General features: G+C 41.7%; 1 pseudogene; it reads right to left on the minus strand.

The window, feature by feature from the left end:
• Nucleotides 1-6,515: 6,515 nt before the first annotated feature.
• Nucleotides 6,516-12,772, minus strand: LOC143853875 (uncharacterized; annotated as a pseudogene).
• Between the last annotated feature and the right edge of the window lie 249 nt (nucleotides 12,773-13,021).

Consider the following 13,021-nt stretch of genomic DNA (forward strand, 5'->3'; position numbering starts at 1 on the left):
TAAAAACCCTTACAAAAATTGTTATATAAGCCACTGGTTTTAATTAATCATCTTCTCATTCCCCATGGCTTCATCTAAACCCCAAGTAGATGGGTTTAGCTACTCCAATCTTTGGTTGAATCTTCCTCCTTCAAGAAACAAAATTAAAGAAGATAGAGAAGAGAAGTACCATCAAGAACTTGAAAAGAAAAGTAACTTCTTCACTAACTTGAAATAAACTAAAAGTACATCAAATTAGAACTTGAAATAAATAACAAAAATAAAAAGAACATATTCTTTTTCTCCTCCAATCTTTGGTTGAATCTTCCTCCTTCAAGCTTTAATGTCACATTGAGTTTGAATGGTGTGGATGATGATGTCTTGGATTGAGAGTTGAAAAGAAAAAGAACTTGAAAGAAAGCAAGAGAGAACAAAAGAGAACAAAAGAGAATAGGGAGTAAAAGAGAGTAGAGAGAGAATGTAGGGACTAGAGAAAAGAGCCTTCACTTCAATATATAGCCTTCTTCCCCTTCTATTTTCAAAATCCAAGAAAAGACACAAACTTGACAAATGTCTTGTATTTTTGGAAACCTCCACCTGTACTGGCAATTTCTAAACTTTCACCATTTGTTTGTAATTGCACAAGCTTCTTCTTTTCTTTAAAATTTCACCTCTTTACACCTTTTTTTGGTAACCTTTTTCACCAACTTTGTTGACTTACGTGGGAAATGGATTAAAATTTTTGGCAAGAAGACAAAATAATATGCATATAATATGGAAAAAGTATTGATAATAGCAAATTGCTAGTGGGTTCCATATGTAATTGCATTGTATATAAGCTCACTCAATTAGGTTGATCAAAACCGTCCATTTAATGGCTGCAATAGAATAGGCAAGATGCCAAGATTACCAAAGTCAAGAGGTCAGTTCTAACTTTCCTCTGCAAAGTTTCCATAACAACTTTCTCCAACACCCAAGTGGGTCCCACTTTCAATTGTACATGTATATGCATGCCTTTTATAATCCATGCAAAACAGTGCAAGCATTTTGTTTCTATTATAACACCAAGATTGGCTGGACGTGAATAAACAATGTGCCGAAATTGCTTGCTGTGAATTAGCAAGAAGCCAAATCAGTGGTAATTCTTAATTCCGTAGCTTGCTAGTCATGTTGCCAACTTTTCAAACGTCAAATAAAAGAAAGACTTGGTTGTCCCTCACTTATATTAGTAATGTCTTTCTTCTTATCTTTGGAATAGCAATTCCGTAAATGGAAGCCTTATACCCAATATGGGAAATTTGCCCATTTCCAAAATCTAAATATGGAACTAGCTGATCACAGGTCCTAGAATTGACGATTCTTGACTGGCCCATTTCAAACTGACCCAATAGAAAGAGAGAGTGGGACCACATGTAACACACGAGTAAAATAGGGAGGAAAAGATAGAGGTCGGCTGGAACTTTTTTCCAAATTAAAATGGATGGTTAAGATCATCCCATGGTGTGGCAGTACACTTTTGTGCCCAACAAATTAACGGTTCAGCATATGATTTATAAATATTCGGCCCCTTTTCTTTCATGGATGATCCCAACCATTCGTGGCCATAGTGTAAATTGCTTATACCACCCATTTATTCCATAGAATAATCCAGACCGTTCAATTGACGGGGCCGCGGCGTAGACGGGTTGCACCTCTAAATTCCCCCCCATTAAATGGATGATTCGGATCACTCTATAGTGTGGGCTGCCATGCAAATTGGATGTGCCCTTGAATCCTCTTCATGGGCTGATCTCAATCGTCCAAATTGATGGGTCATGGCAGAAATTGGTCGTGTTCCCAAAAGCTACTCATGGGCCTGATCCAAAAATTATTTTTAATGGATGATTCTAACGGTCCAATTAGTAGGCTGGGAAATAAAATAGTTGTAGACCCAATAAAATTTCCATGAGATGATCAGAACCATCCAATTTAGTGATCCACCATGTAACTCGATCGCACCCCTTAAATAATTCCAATAAGATTATCCGAACCGTTAAAATCAACCCAACTAAAGCATCTTGAACTCGGCCACCAAAGTTTTCGGATTTTCTTAAAAATTAGTTGTTTTCCTTTGATTTTTGATCTCCTTAGCTTATTTTTCTCGGAATTCCCGAAATATCCCTGAAACACAAAAAACACAAAAAATACCTTAGTAGCACCGCTTTAAATGAGAAAAATGCATGCTTTTCCTACCTACAATTCCCACATAAATGTGCTCATCAACAATTTAAAAGAAAACATAGCTCTTACCCTTTCTTTTTACTGGTAAAACTTTCGGAGAATGTCCATGTTCCAGCTTCGGGGGACCGGGGTCTCGTCGAGGTGTTCAAGCTGGTATGCTCCGGGTCGGAGTGCTCGAATGACTTTGTAGGGCCCTTCCCACTTGGGTGTCAAAGGTTTATTTGAGGTCGGAGATGTGCTCATGGGCTTTCAGGCTTTTTACCAACATGTCATTCACGTATACTTCCACATTTCTCCCTATATGCTTCTGGAACAATTTATTCACGAGCCGTTGGTATGTGGCCCCCGCATTTTTCAACCCGAAGGGCATGACAGTATAACAGTAGACGCCCTAATCAGTGATGAACGTTGTTTCTAGAATATCCGGCTCGTGCATCTTTATCTGGTTGTAACAGGAGAAAGCGTCTAGGAAGGTGAGGAGCTCGTGCCCGGAAGTGGCATCGATGAGCTGGTCTATGCGTGGCAATGGATAGGGGCCTTTCGGGCAATCTCGGTTAATATCAGTAAAGTCTACACAGGCTCGCCAACCTCCATTGGCCTTCTTGACCATGACTACGTTGGCTAGCCACTCGGGGTACCGGATTTCCTTGACGAATCCTGCTTGTAGCAGTTTTCCACTTCAGCTTTGATGTGAGTTTCTTGTTCTGCCCTGAAGTTTCTCTTCTTTTGTCGGACGGGCTTGAGGGTCGGATTTACGTTCAACCGGTGAATCGCGATCTCCGCAGGTATGCCGGGCATGTCTGAAGCAGACCACGCAAATACATCTTCGTTGGCTCTAAGGAAACTAATCATTTGCTCTCGTAAGGTGCCTCTTAGTAGGGAGCTAGTCTGGACCTCTCTCTCTCTAGCTGGTCCTCGATATAGGCATGGAGTCTAGCTCCTCAATTGGCTCCCCTTTGATCGTGCGGGCTTGCTCTCGGGGGTCTTCGCTTCCGATCGGGAAATTTTCAGCGGGGGCGTTGCTTCCTTTCAAGCTAGCTGCGTAGCACTGACGTGCTATCATCTGCTGTTCGCACACTTATCCTATCAAGGTCAGAGTGGGGAATTTCATTTTGAGGTGAGGGGTGGAAACTACCGCTCCCAGGTCCCTCAGGGCGGGGCGTCCTATGATGGTGCTGTAAGTGAATGGTATATCTATGACAAAAAAAGTGGTCATAACGGTTTTTTGGAGGGGTGCGTCTCGAAGGTGACAGGTAAGTCAATTTTGCCGCTGACCCGTACGGACGCACCGGAAAACCCGTTTATGGAATATTCCGCAGGCCCCAGCCTTCCCTCGCCCAATTTCATTTCTTCGAAAGTTTCGAGGTGTAGCACGTTGACGGAGCTCCCTGTGTCTACCAAGATCTTTCCTACATCGAAGTTGGCGATGATCAATCTGATGACTAGCGCGTCATCGTGCGGGACCTGTAGTCTGTCGTAGTCCTCGGTGGAGAAGGAGATGACCTGGCTTTCTTGGAAAGGATTTGTCCGGGCCTTTTTAGAAGGTATCTCCAGGGAGAATACTCGCTCTGCGTACGCTCGTCGACCGCTGTTATTGGCCCCCTACAGCAGGCCCTCCCGCGATGATGTTGATTTTTCCAACAACAATGGGCGGCTGCTCGGGGACTGGCGCCTGGCGCCTGGCGGGGAGGCTCTTCTCTTTTGGGGGCCCGGTTGTAACGACCCGATTCCGTCAAGTCGCTACGAGCAACATAACAAAGCAAAAATCATAGAAATATATATATATATATATATATATATATATATATATATATTTTATAAACAACAGCCACAACAAAATCTTATTCCAAATTAAATAAGTCTTACCTTAACAATTTCAATACTCATATTTCAAAAGAAAAGTAAAGTTTTAAATCACCAAAGTCCAAACTAAAGAAAGTCTTGACAAAATAAAAATGGCAAATGACGCAAGACGTCAAAGTGCAACAATCCCAGAAGCGAACTCTCTGATCACACAGTCCCTTATCCCATGGTTCCTTCATTTGCAAATGCTCCGCCATCTAACGCCTCAACCCCTATGGTGGAGGAAACAACGTTAGAGCAGGGTCCTCCAGAGACCGAGCAGAGTAAGAGAGACAATATAAAAAGTGCAGGCAATATAATCCAGATCCTTAGCAATATATAGCAACAATACTAAAGACTGGAAAGGAATTACGCTATTCATGGCAATATAAATAAAAGGAGTGACAATAATTTAAATTTATACTATGTATGCAACGATTATATAAATTGAGACAGCACATTCCCCAGGTACATCCGGCTTTTCCCCACTTTATTTTTCTGTCAGTTCTTTTCTGACTTTCTCATTATTTTTATTTTTTTGCCGGTATCCTTGCCGCACGACTACCCACTACCCATGTCTAAAGGTAGTGGCGTTATGGACTCGGATTTCGGTCTCGCATTTAATGCCGAGCCGTTTCGGGGATACTATCCCTTTTGGATGGTTTGCCAACAAAGGCTGTACACGCTTCTCGCGTTGGCCTTTGGACCTTAGGTCCCAGGATGATACCACCACACCCTTAAGTTCCCCTTCACTCTCCCCCATGTATGATATGCAATTAGGAAATTAAAGTACATTACCTTTGTCTCCTTTCCTGCATTACTTCGCATAAGATTTTAGAACAATTTATTTTTCATTTCAATTCATTTTATTCCAGGCAAGCAAGTATAAATTAACTAAGCAGGTATCAATAAGGCAAAATTTTATAAGTAGAGCTACATTGCATAGACAAATTATATTGAAAATTATTACAAGGCAAGGTCTAGCTGTCACCTGCCTTCCAGTTAGATTTGTGGATAAAAATTTGACGAGCCCCCTAGAGGAGGTGGGAAGATTGATAACCTGGCAAGGATGAGATACATAGTTTATACACTAATTTATACATCAAAACTGTACCATGTCTATTTAGTTATTATACATAGATTTTTACGTATACATTAGTTTATACGCATTACCGTTCAAAAGAACATTTATACGCATACATATGTATAGTGTTCTTTTCTTTTTTTAACAAAGACGAATAAACAAAAAGGGGGTGTCTCAAGGTAAAACAAGGGCATAAGCATGAAAATTTTCGTTATTTATTTTCTCCTTTTTGCCTTGCTTCATTTGTTTACAGCAACCCTATTTTATTTTAACAAAGATGTGGGTTTTTGCAGGTTGAAACATGAAATTGAGCATGAAGAAATCGTGGAAACGAATTTGGGTAATGTATAGATTTTTGTATTTATTCATTTATTTTTCCTTCTTGCATCTTGATTCCTTGGTTTGCAGAAACCCTAAATTATTTTAACGCATATGTCGGTTTTCTGCAGGTTTTGGAGCGTGAGATTTGGGCAAGGAAAATTCGTGAAAGTGAAGTGGGTTTTACAGAATAAACAGAAAGGGTTCATAGCATACACGGTTTGGGGGTGCCGTTCCATGGTTTCAAAAATTTGATGAAGAAGATGCAAGGGATTTCAAGTAGATAAAATCAACATACCTCTCGGCTGGTGAATGGGGAAGACGAAAAAGCACGATGGGTTTCCCGTCCAAGAACCGTCCGAGCCTCTCTTTTCTTCCTCTCTCTCTCACTGTATTCTTTCTCCTTTTCTTCTTTTGATTTTGATCTTAACAAAAGGTATGTAACTGATTTGGGTGGGATTTTTATGTTTTTCTAAGCAAGGATGGGTGTTACTACAAGATAATTACGATCCATAAAGAAATCTTCATTTTTGCCCATTCTTCTCTGAAATTTTGAGATCGTGATTTCCTTATTCATAATTTCCAACCGTTTTTTTCCTGTTTTAGCGTTACTAGCCTTCTTAATTTAATCATCAATTTACCCTAATTACTTCCCTTAATTATGAATATTGAATGGCTTTAAGAACGTTAGATCAATTTAATAGCAGACCTTTTATAAAAAAAATGGATTTAAAAAAAAGAAGGAAAGTTCACACGTTTTTCCCACAAGAGGGAAAACGTGGAACTCTCTTACTTGCCATTTATTCTTCACTTTTAACTTGATTTTCTATGTACAAGAATTTCCAAGGAAAAATCCTATAATTAGTAGTCATTTCATGTATTTATTGAATTAAATTCTAATTTTATAGATTTAACGAGGGTAGTCTTTACATTCTACCCCCCTTAAAAGAATTTCATCCCCGAAATTCCTCTCTCATTTTTTTTTTTTTACAAGGGTAATTACATTCAATGGTTACACAATAAATCTTGATATGGTACTACCTAACAATGATTTCAAACATAAACGGTATCATTAAATAACTAAAGGTGTACCTCCAAATAATTCTGAAATTTTTTTCTGGATATCGGATTCTCGCTCCCAAGTAGCCTCCTTGACGCCATGGTGACGCCAAAGTACTCTGACAAGGGGAATCGACTTGTTCCGCAAAACTCTATCCTTGCGCTCCAGAATGCGCACATGCCCTTCCGAAAAGGACCAATCACCCTGAAGCTCCACCTCGTCCTCCTCTAGCACATGAGAAGAGTCGGGATGATATAGACGGAGCATGGATACATGAAATACGTTATGCATCCGATCAAGGTTTGGAGGTAATTCCAAGTCATAAGCTCGAGATCCAACTCGCTTAGAGATGCGATAAGGCCCGATGTAACGAGGGCTCAACTTACCCTTCCTGCCGAACCGCATAACCGCTTTGAATGGCGAAATTTTAACAAAAACCATATCTCCCTCAGCGAATTCGAGCTCTCTACGCCGCTGATCGGCATAGCTCTTCTGCCTACTCTGAGCTGCCTTTAACCTCTCTCTGATCAAGGTTACTTTCTCAGAAGTTTCTTCCACCAATTTAGGCCCAAGCAACTGCCTCTCACCAACTTCAACCCAACACAATGGTGATCTGCAAGCACGACCATAAAGAGCCTCAAAGGGAGCCATCTGAATACTCTGCTGATAGCTGTTATTATATGCAAATTCGACTAGGGGCAAGTGTCGCTCTCAGTCTCCCCCAAAGTCGAGGATACAGGCTCTCAATAGGTCCTCCACAATTTGGTTAACCCTCTCGATCTGACCATCCGTCTGAGGATGATAGGCAGTGCTAAAATTTAGCTTCGATCTCAAAGCCTCTTGCAACCCACGCCAAAACCCAGAAGTGAACCTGATGTCCCTGTCTGATACTATAGAAGCAGGTACTCCATGCAATCTGATAATTTGAGCCACATACACTTCAACCAACTTGTTCAAAGTCCAAGTCTTTTTCATGGCAATAAAATGTGCAGATTTGGTGAGACGATCAACAATCACCCAGATGCTATCACAACCGCTCTTGGTTTTGGGCAAACCCATGATGAAGTCCATAGAAATACTATCCCACTTCCACATGGGTATCTCCAAAGGCTTTAGAGTGCCTCCAGGTTTCTGATGCTCAATCTTTATTTTCTGACAAGTCAAGCATTTCGAAACATAGCTAGCCACTTCTCTTTTCATTCCGCTCCACCAGAAGTTTCTTTTCAAATCATGATACATCTTGGTGCTACCCGGGTGAATGGTGTAGCGAGACTTATGGGCCTCATCCAAGATACTCCTTCTGAGATCTTCTTTAGCTGGCACACATATCCTGTCTTTAAAGTACAAGAAACCGTCTGCCCCAATTGAAAAGTCTGGTTTGGAATCTACCTCTTTCTTCAACTTGACCAACTCTGCATCATCTGCTTGAGCTGCCTTTATCGACTCCAAAAAGTCTGACTGAACTCGAAAATTTGCTAAGACTGATTTCTCACCCACTTTGCAAACACCCAATGTCAAATCTCTAAACTGCTCAAGGAGTTTCCACTCTTCCATCATCAAGCATGCAAGCCTATCACATCCTTGCCTACTGAGAGCATCGGCAACCACGTTGACTTTACCCGGATGGTAGCTCAATGTAAAATCGTAGTCCTTTAAGAACTCAAGCCACCTCCTCTGGCACATATTTAATTCTTTCTGATCAAACAGGTATTTGAGGTTTTTGTGGTCTGTAAAAACCTCAAACTTCACACCATACAAATAATGACGCCAGATCCTGAGCGCAAAAACCACAGCTGCCAATTCTAAGTCATGGGTGGGATAATTCACCTCATGCCACTTCAACTACCGCGAGCCATATGCAATCACCCTCCCATCTTGCATAAGTACACAACCTAACCCCTTTATGGAAGCATCGCTATAAATAACAAAATCCACACCTTCAGAAGGGAGGACAAGTACAGGCGATGAAGTCAACCTCTTCTTCAATTCCAGGAAACTGAGCTCACACTCCTCCGCCCAAATAAACTTGACATTCTTTCTAGTCAACTTGGTCAGAGGACCAGCCAATGAAGAAAACCCCTCAACAAATTTTCGGTAATAACCGGCAAGTCCCAAGAAACTCCTGACCTCAGTTGCGTTAGTAGGCTGTTTCCACTGCAATACTGCCTCTACCTTAACTGGGTCAACTGAGATACCCTCCTTAGAGACCATGTGACCTAGGAATGTCACGCTCTCTAACCAAAACTCGCACTTGGAAAACTTGGCAAACAAATGATTCTGCCTCAAAGTTTCAAGTGGTCTCCTCAGATGCTCTGCATGATCTTCCTTGGACTTAGAATAAATGAGTATATCATCAATAAATACTACAATGAACTGATCTAAGAAGGGTTTGAAGATCCTGTTCATTACATCCATAAAGATGGCTGGAGCATTAGTCAATCCAAATGGCATTACCACGAATTCAAAATGACCGTATCGGGTCTTGAAAGCTGTCTTGGATATGTCCTCATCTCTGACGCGAAGCTGATGATACCCTGATCTGAGGTCAATCTTAGAAAAGTGACAAGCTCCCTGCAACTGGTCAAAAAGATCATCGATCCTAGGCAGAGGATAACAATTTTTGACAGTGACCTTATTCAGTTGCCGATAATCGATGCACAAACAGAGGCTGCCATCCTTCTTTTTAACAAATAAAACAGGAGCACCCCACGGCGAAGAACTTGGCCTGATGAATCCTTTCTCAAGCAACTCAGACAACTGCTCCTTCAATTCTTTCAACTCGGCAGGGGCCATCAGATAAGGTGCTCTGGAAATGGGTAAGGTCCCTGGCTCGAGAACAATGGTAAAGTCGATCTCCCTATGGGGAGGCAACTCCGTGAGATCTTCTGGAAAAACATCAAGGAACTCACTCACCACTGAAATATCAACTGCTGATAACCCTACACCATCATCCTCCTTCTTCACATATGCCAAGAAACCTTCACATCCTCTACTTAACATTTTCTGGGCCCTTAATGCAGCAATAATTTTGATCTTGCCAGGGCGCTTCACACCCTCAAACAAGAATTCTTCCACTCCGGGTATTCTGAACACCACCACCTTATGGAAACAATCCACACTGGCGTGATAAGATGCCAACCAGTCCATGCCTAGGATGACCTTGAAGTCATTCATATTCAACAAGACAAGGTCTCCCAAAAATTCACGGTCCCCAATTTTAATTTTACAACCCTTGCATATCAAGTCAGTAACTACCACATCGCCTACTGGTGTGACCACTCTCAACGGATGTAGTAATGGTACAGGAGATAAAGCTAGTTCTCGAACAAAATCAGGCGATATAAATGATAATGTAGAGCCAAAATCAAATAAGACATGAACAGATATACCATTAACGAGAAGCTGACCTTCGATAACTGCATCAGATGCTTCAGCGTTGCGCTGACTTAAGGCAAAAACCCGATTGATAGGAGATTGGGGTGCATTTCTTCGATCTTTCCTTGTAATTCAGGATCGTCGACTTGAGTGGCCTTGATTTTCTTCAATAGTGATGGTTGAGCAACCATCTGTGCTATGTAGCCCTTGGTTCGCGGTTCTACTATTTCCATATCCAGTTTTCTCAGATCTTGGAGTAAATGCTTTTGAGTGGTTAGCATTCTTGCCAAGGTTCCAGAAGTTTTTCTACTCAATGCATCTGCCACTACATTCGCCTTTCCAGGATGATAATGAATGGTGCAGTCATAATCCTTTAGTAACTCTAGCCACCTTCTTTGTCTCATATTCAGCTCCTTCTGGGAAAATATATATTTGTGACTCTTGTGATCAGTATAAATTTCACACTTTTCCCTGTAGAGATAATGTCGCCAGATCTTCAGTGCAAAGATTACTGCCGCCAATTCCATATCATGCGTGGGGTAGTTTTGCTTGTGGTATTTTAGTTGGCGTGATGCATAAGCTATAACTTTATCATTTTGCATTAATACGCAGCCGAGCCCTTCCTTTGATGCTTCACTGTAGATCACAAATCCTCCGGTTGGTGTTGGTAATGCTAGCACAGGTGCGCTGACGAGTCTCTTCTTTAACGTTTGGAAGCTTTCCTCGCATTCTTTGGTCCAGATAAACTTCGCGCCTTTCCGAGGTAATTTCGTTAATGGATTTGCTAATCGAGCGAAGTTTTCCACGAACCTTCTATAATAGCCGGCAAGTCCCAAGAAACTCCGAATTTCTGTTGCTGTCGTGGGTCTTTGCCTTTCTTCAACGGCTTTAGTCTTCGCTGGATCCACAGAAATTCCTTCTCGGGTGACTGTGTGACCCAAGAACGCCACTTGCTGCAACCAGAATTCACATTTACTGAATTTGGCATACAGCTTCTTCTGTCGAAGTGTTTGTAAAACAATCTTCAGATGTTCCTCATGTTCTTCGTGACTCTTAGAATAGACAAGAATGTCGTCGATAAACACCACGACAAACTTGTCAAGATAATCGTGAAATACTCTGTTCATTAGATCCATGAATACGGCTGGGGCATTCGCTAGTCCGAATGGCATGACAATGAACTCATAATGTCCGTATCGCGTGCGGAACGCCGTCTTTGGAACGTCTTCCTTCTTTACTTTCAGTTTGTGGTAACCAGATCTGAGATCGATCTTGGAGAAGTACATGGCACCTTGAAGTTGGTCGAACAAGTCGTCGATTCTGGGCAACGGGTACTTGTTCTTTATTGTGACATTGTTCAGTTCTCGATAATCAATGCACAACCTCATTGATCCATCCTTCTTCTTTACGAACAGGACGGGAGCTCCCCAGGGTGATACACTGGGCCGGATGAATCCTTTGTCTAATAGTTCTTGCAGTTGCTTCTTTAGTTCCTCCAATTCTATCGGCGCCATTCGATACGGTCTTTTAGATATTGGATTTGCTCCCGGTACTAGCTCGATAGAGAACTCCAGTTCTCGATTTGGTGGGGCTCCTGGTAGATCGTCAGGGAATACATCCACGTACTTTTGCACAATAGGCACGTCCTCCAATTTCATCTTCTTTTTACTCGTGTCCACAACTTGAACTTGAGCGAGATATCCTTCACAGCCCTGTTTTAATAATCGTCTTGCCTGCAATGATGATATTAGTGCTGGAGTTTTGTTTCTGTCAAGGCTTTTATATACAAGTTGGGGTTGATCATGAATAGTAAACATGACTTCTTTCCTGTAACAGTCTATGTTGGCATGGTTTAAAGTCAACCAATCCATTCCTAATATAACATCGAATTCTAAAATAGGTAAGGAGATAAGATCTACCGATAAGTTTCTATCACAAATATCAACAGAGCATGCTCGATAAACTCCTGATGTAACTAGAGAATTTCCACCAGGCGTTTTAACAGAAAGTTCAAGATCTAACTTCTGAAGTGGTATGCTCAAATGCTTGGCAAACTTTGGTGAAACGAAAGAATGCGTAGAGCCAGAATCAAATAATATATGTGCATTCTTCGAACTTACAGACAAAGTACCTGTCACCACATCATTCGTTGCCTCCACTTCAGCAGTTGTGATAGTAAAAGTACGGGCCTGTCCCCTTGGCTGTTGTTGTTGTTGTCGACCTCCTCCTACTGCTCTAGGCTTGGTGCATTGATTTGAATAGTGTCCCATTTCGTTACAATTGAAACACTTGATGTCTGGGTGAGCATTCAGAGTTTGCTTGAGGGTTGGCTGACTGTTCCGAGTCAAAGTTGGATTTTGTTCTCGTTTTGGGACCGTCTTGCAGTCCTTTGCCACATGTCCTTCCATTCCGCATTGGAAGCATTTTCGTGTCCCCACGTAACAGACACCTCCATGTCTCTTTCCACATTTTGAGCAATGTTGCTGGTCTCCTGCTTCCTTGACATTAGGTCTCTTTGTTCCAGATCCTCCTGGTTGGCTTTCATTCGTTCTCTTTACGCCGGTCAACTTGTTTTTGGATTGCTGAAAGTCCAAATGTTCAATTTCCACTTTCAAAGCACATCTCACCACGGCTTCGTAGCTTTGAAAATCTAAAGCTGCTAATGCTCGCCTGACACTAGGCTTTAATCCGTATTGGAATTTGTCCACCTTACTTTGAACGTCAGTCACTAGGTGGGTTGCATATCGAGCCAGTCTTGTGAATTTTGCTTCATATTGGGAGACTGTCTCTCCCTCTTCTTGCTTTAATGAAATAAATTCTCTCACTAGCTGAGCTTTTAGTGGTTGTGGGAAGTATTTTTCGAGGGAGATTCTTTTGAATTCATTCCAACACATTGCGTTCATTTCTTCTTCGGTTTTTGTATTTCGGACTAAATTCCACCACTGATTCGCGTCACCGTCCAATCTATACGTCGCCAATCTTACACGTTGTTGGCTGGTGCAGTCAATCACTGAAAAGATCTTTTCGATTGGAGTGAATCCATCTTTCAGCTTCTAAGGGATCTGTAGTTCCCGAGAAGGCAGCAGGATGTTGCCTTATAAACTGGTCCAGTGTAGCTCCTTCGTTTTGAAGTGGAGCAGATG

Source organism: Tasmannia lanceolata, unplaced genomic scaffold (assembly GCF_043159265.1).
Source record: "Tasmannia lanceolata isolate RefF3 unplaced genomic scaffold, GAP_Taslan_0.1 ptg000020l, whole genome shotgun sequence".
In the NCBI taxonomy this organism is placed as follows: domain Eukaryota; kingdom Viridiplantae; phylum Streptophyta; class Magnoliopsida; order Canellales; family Winteraceae; genus Tasmannia; species Tasmannia lanceolata.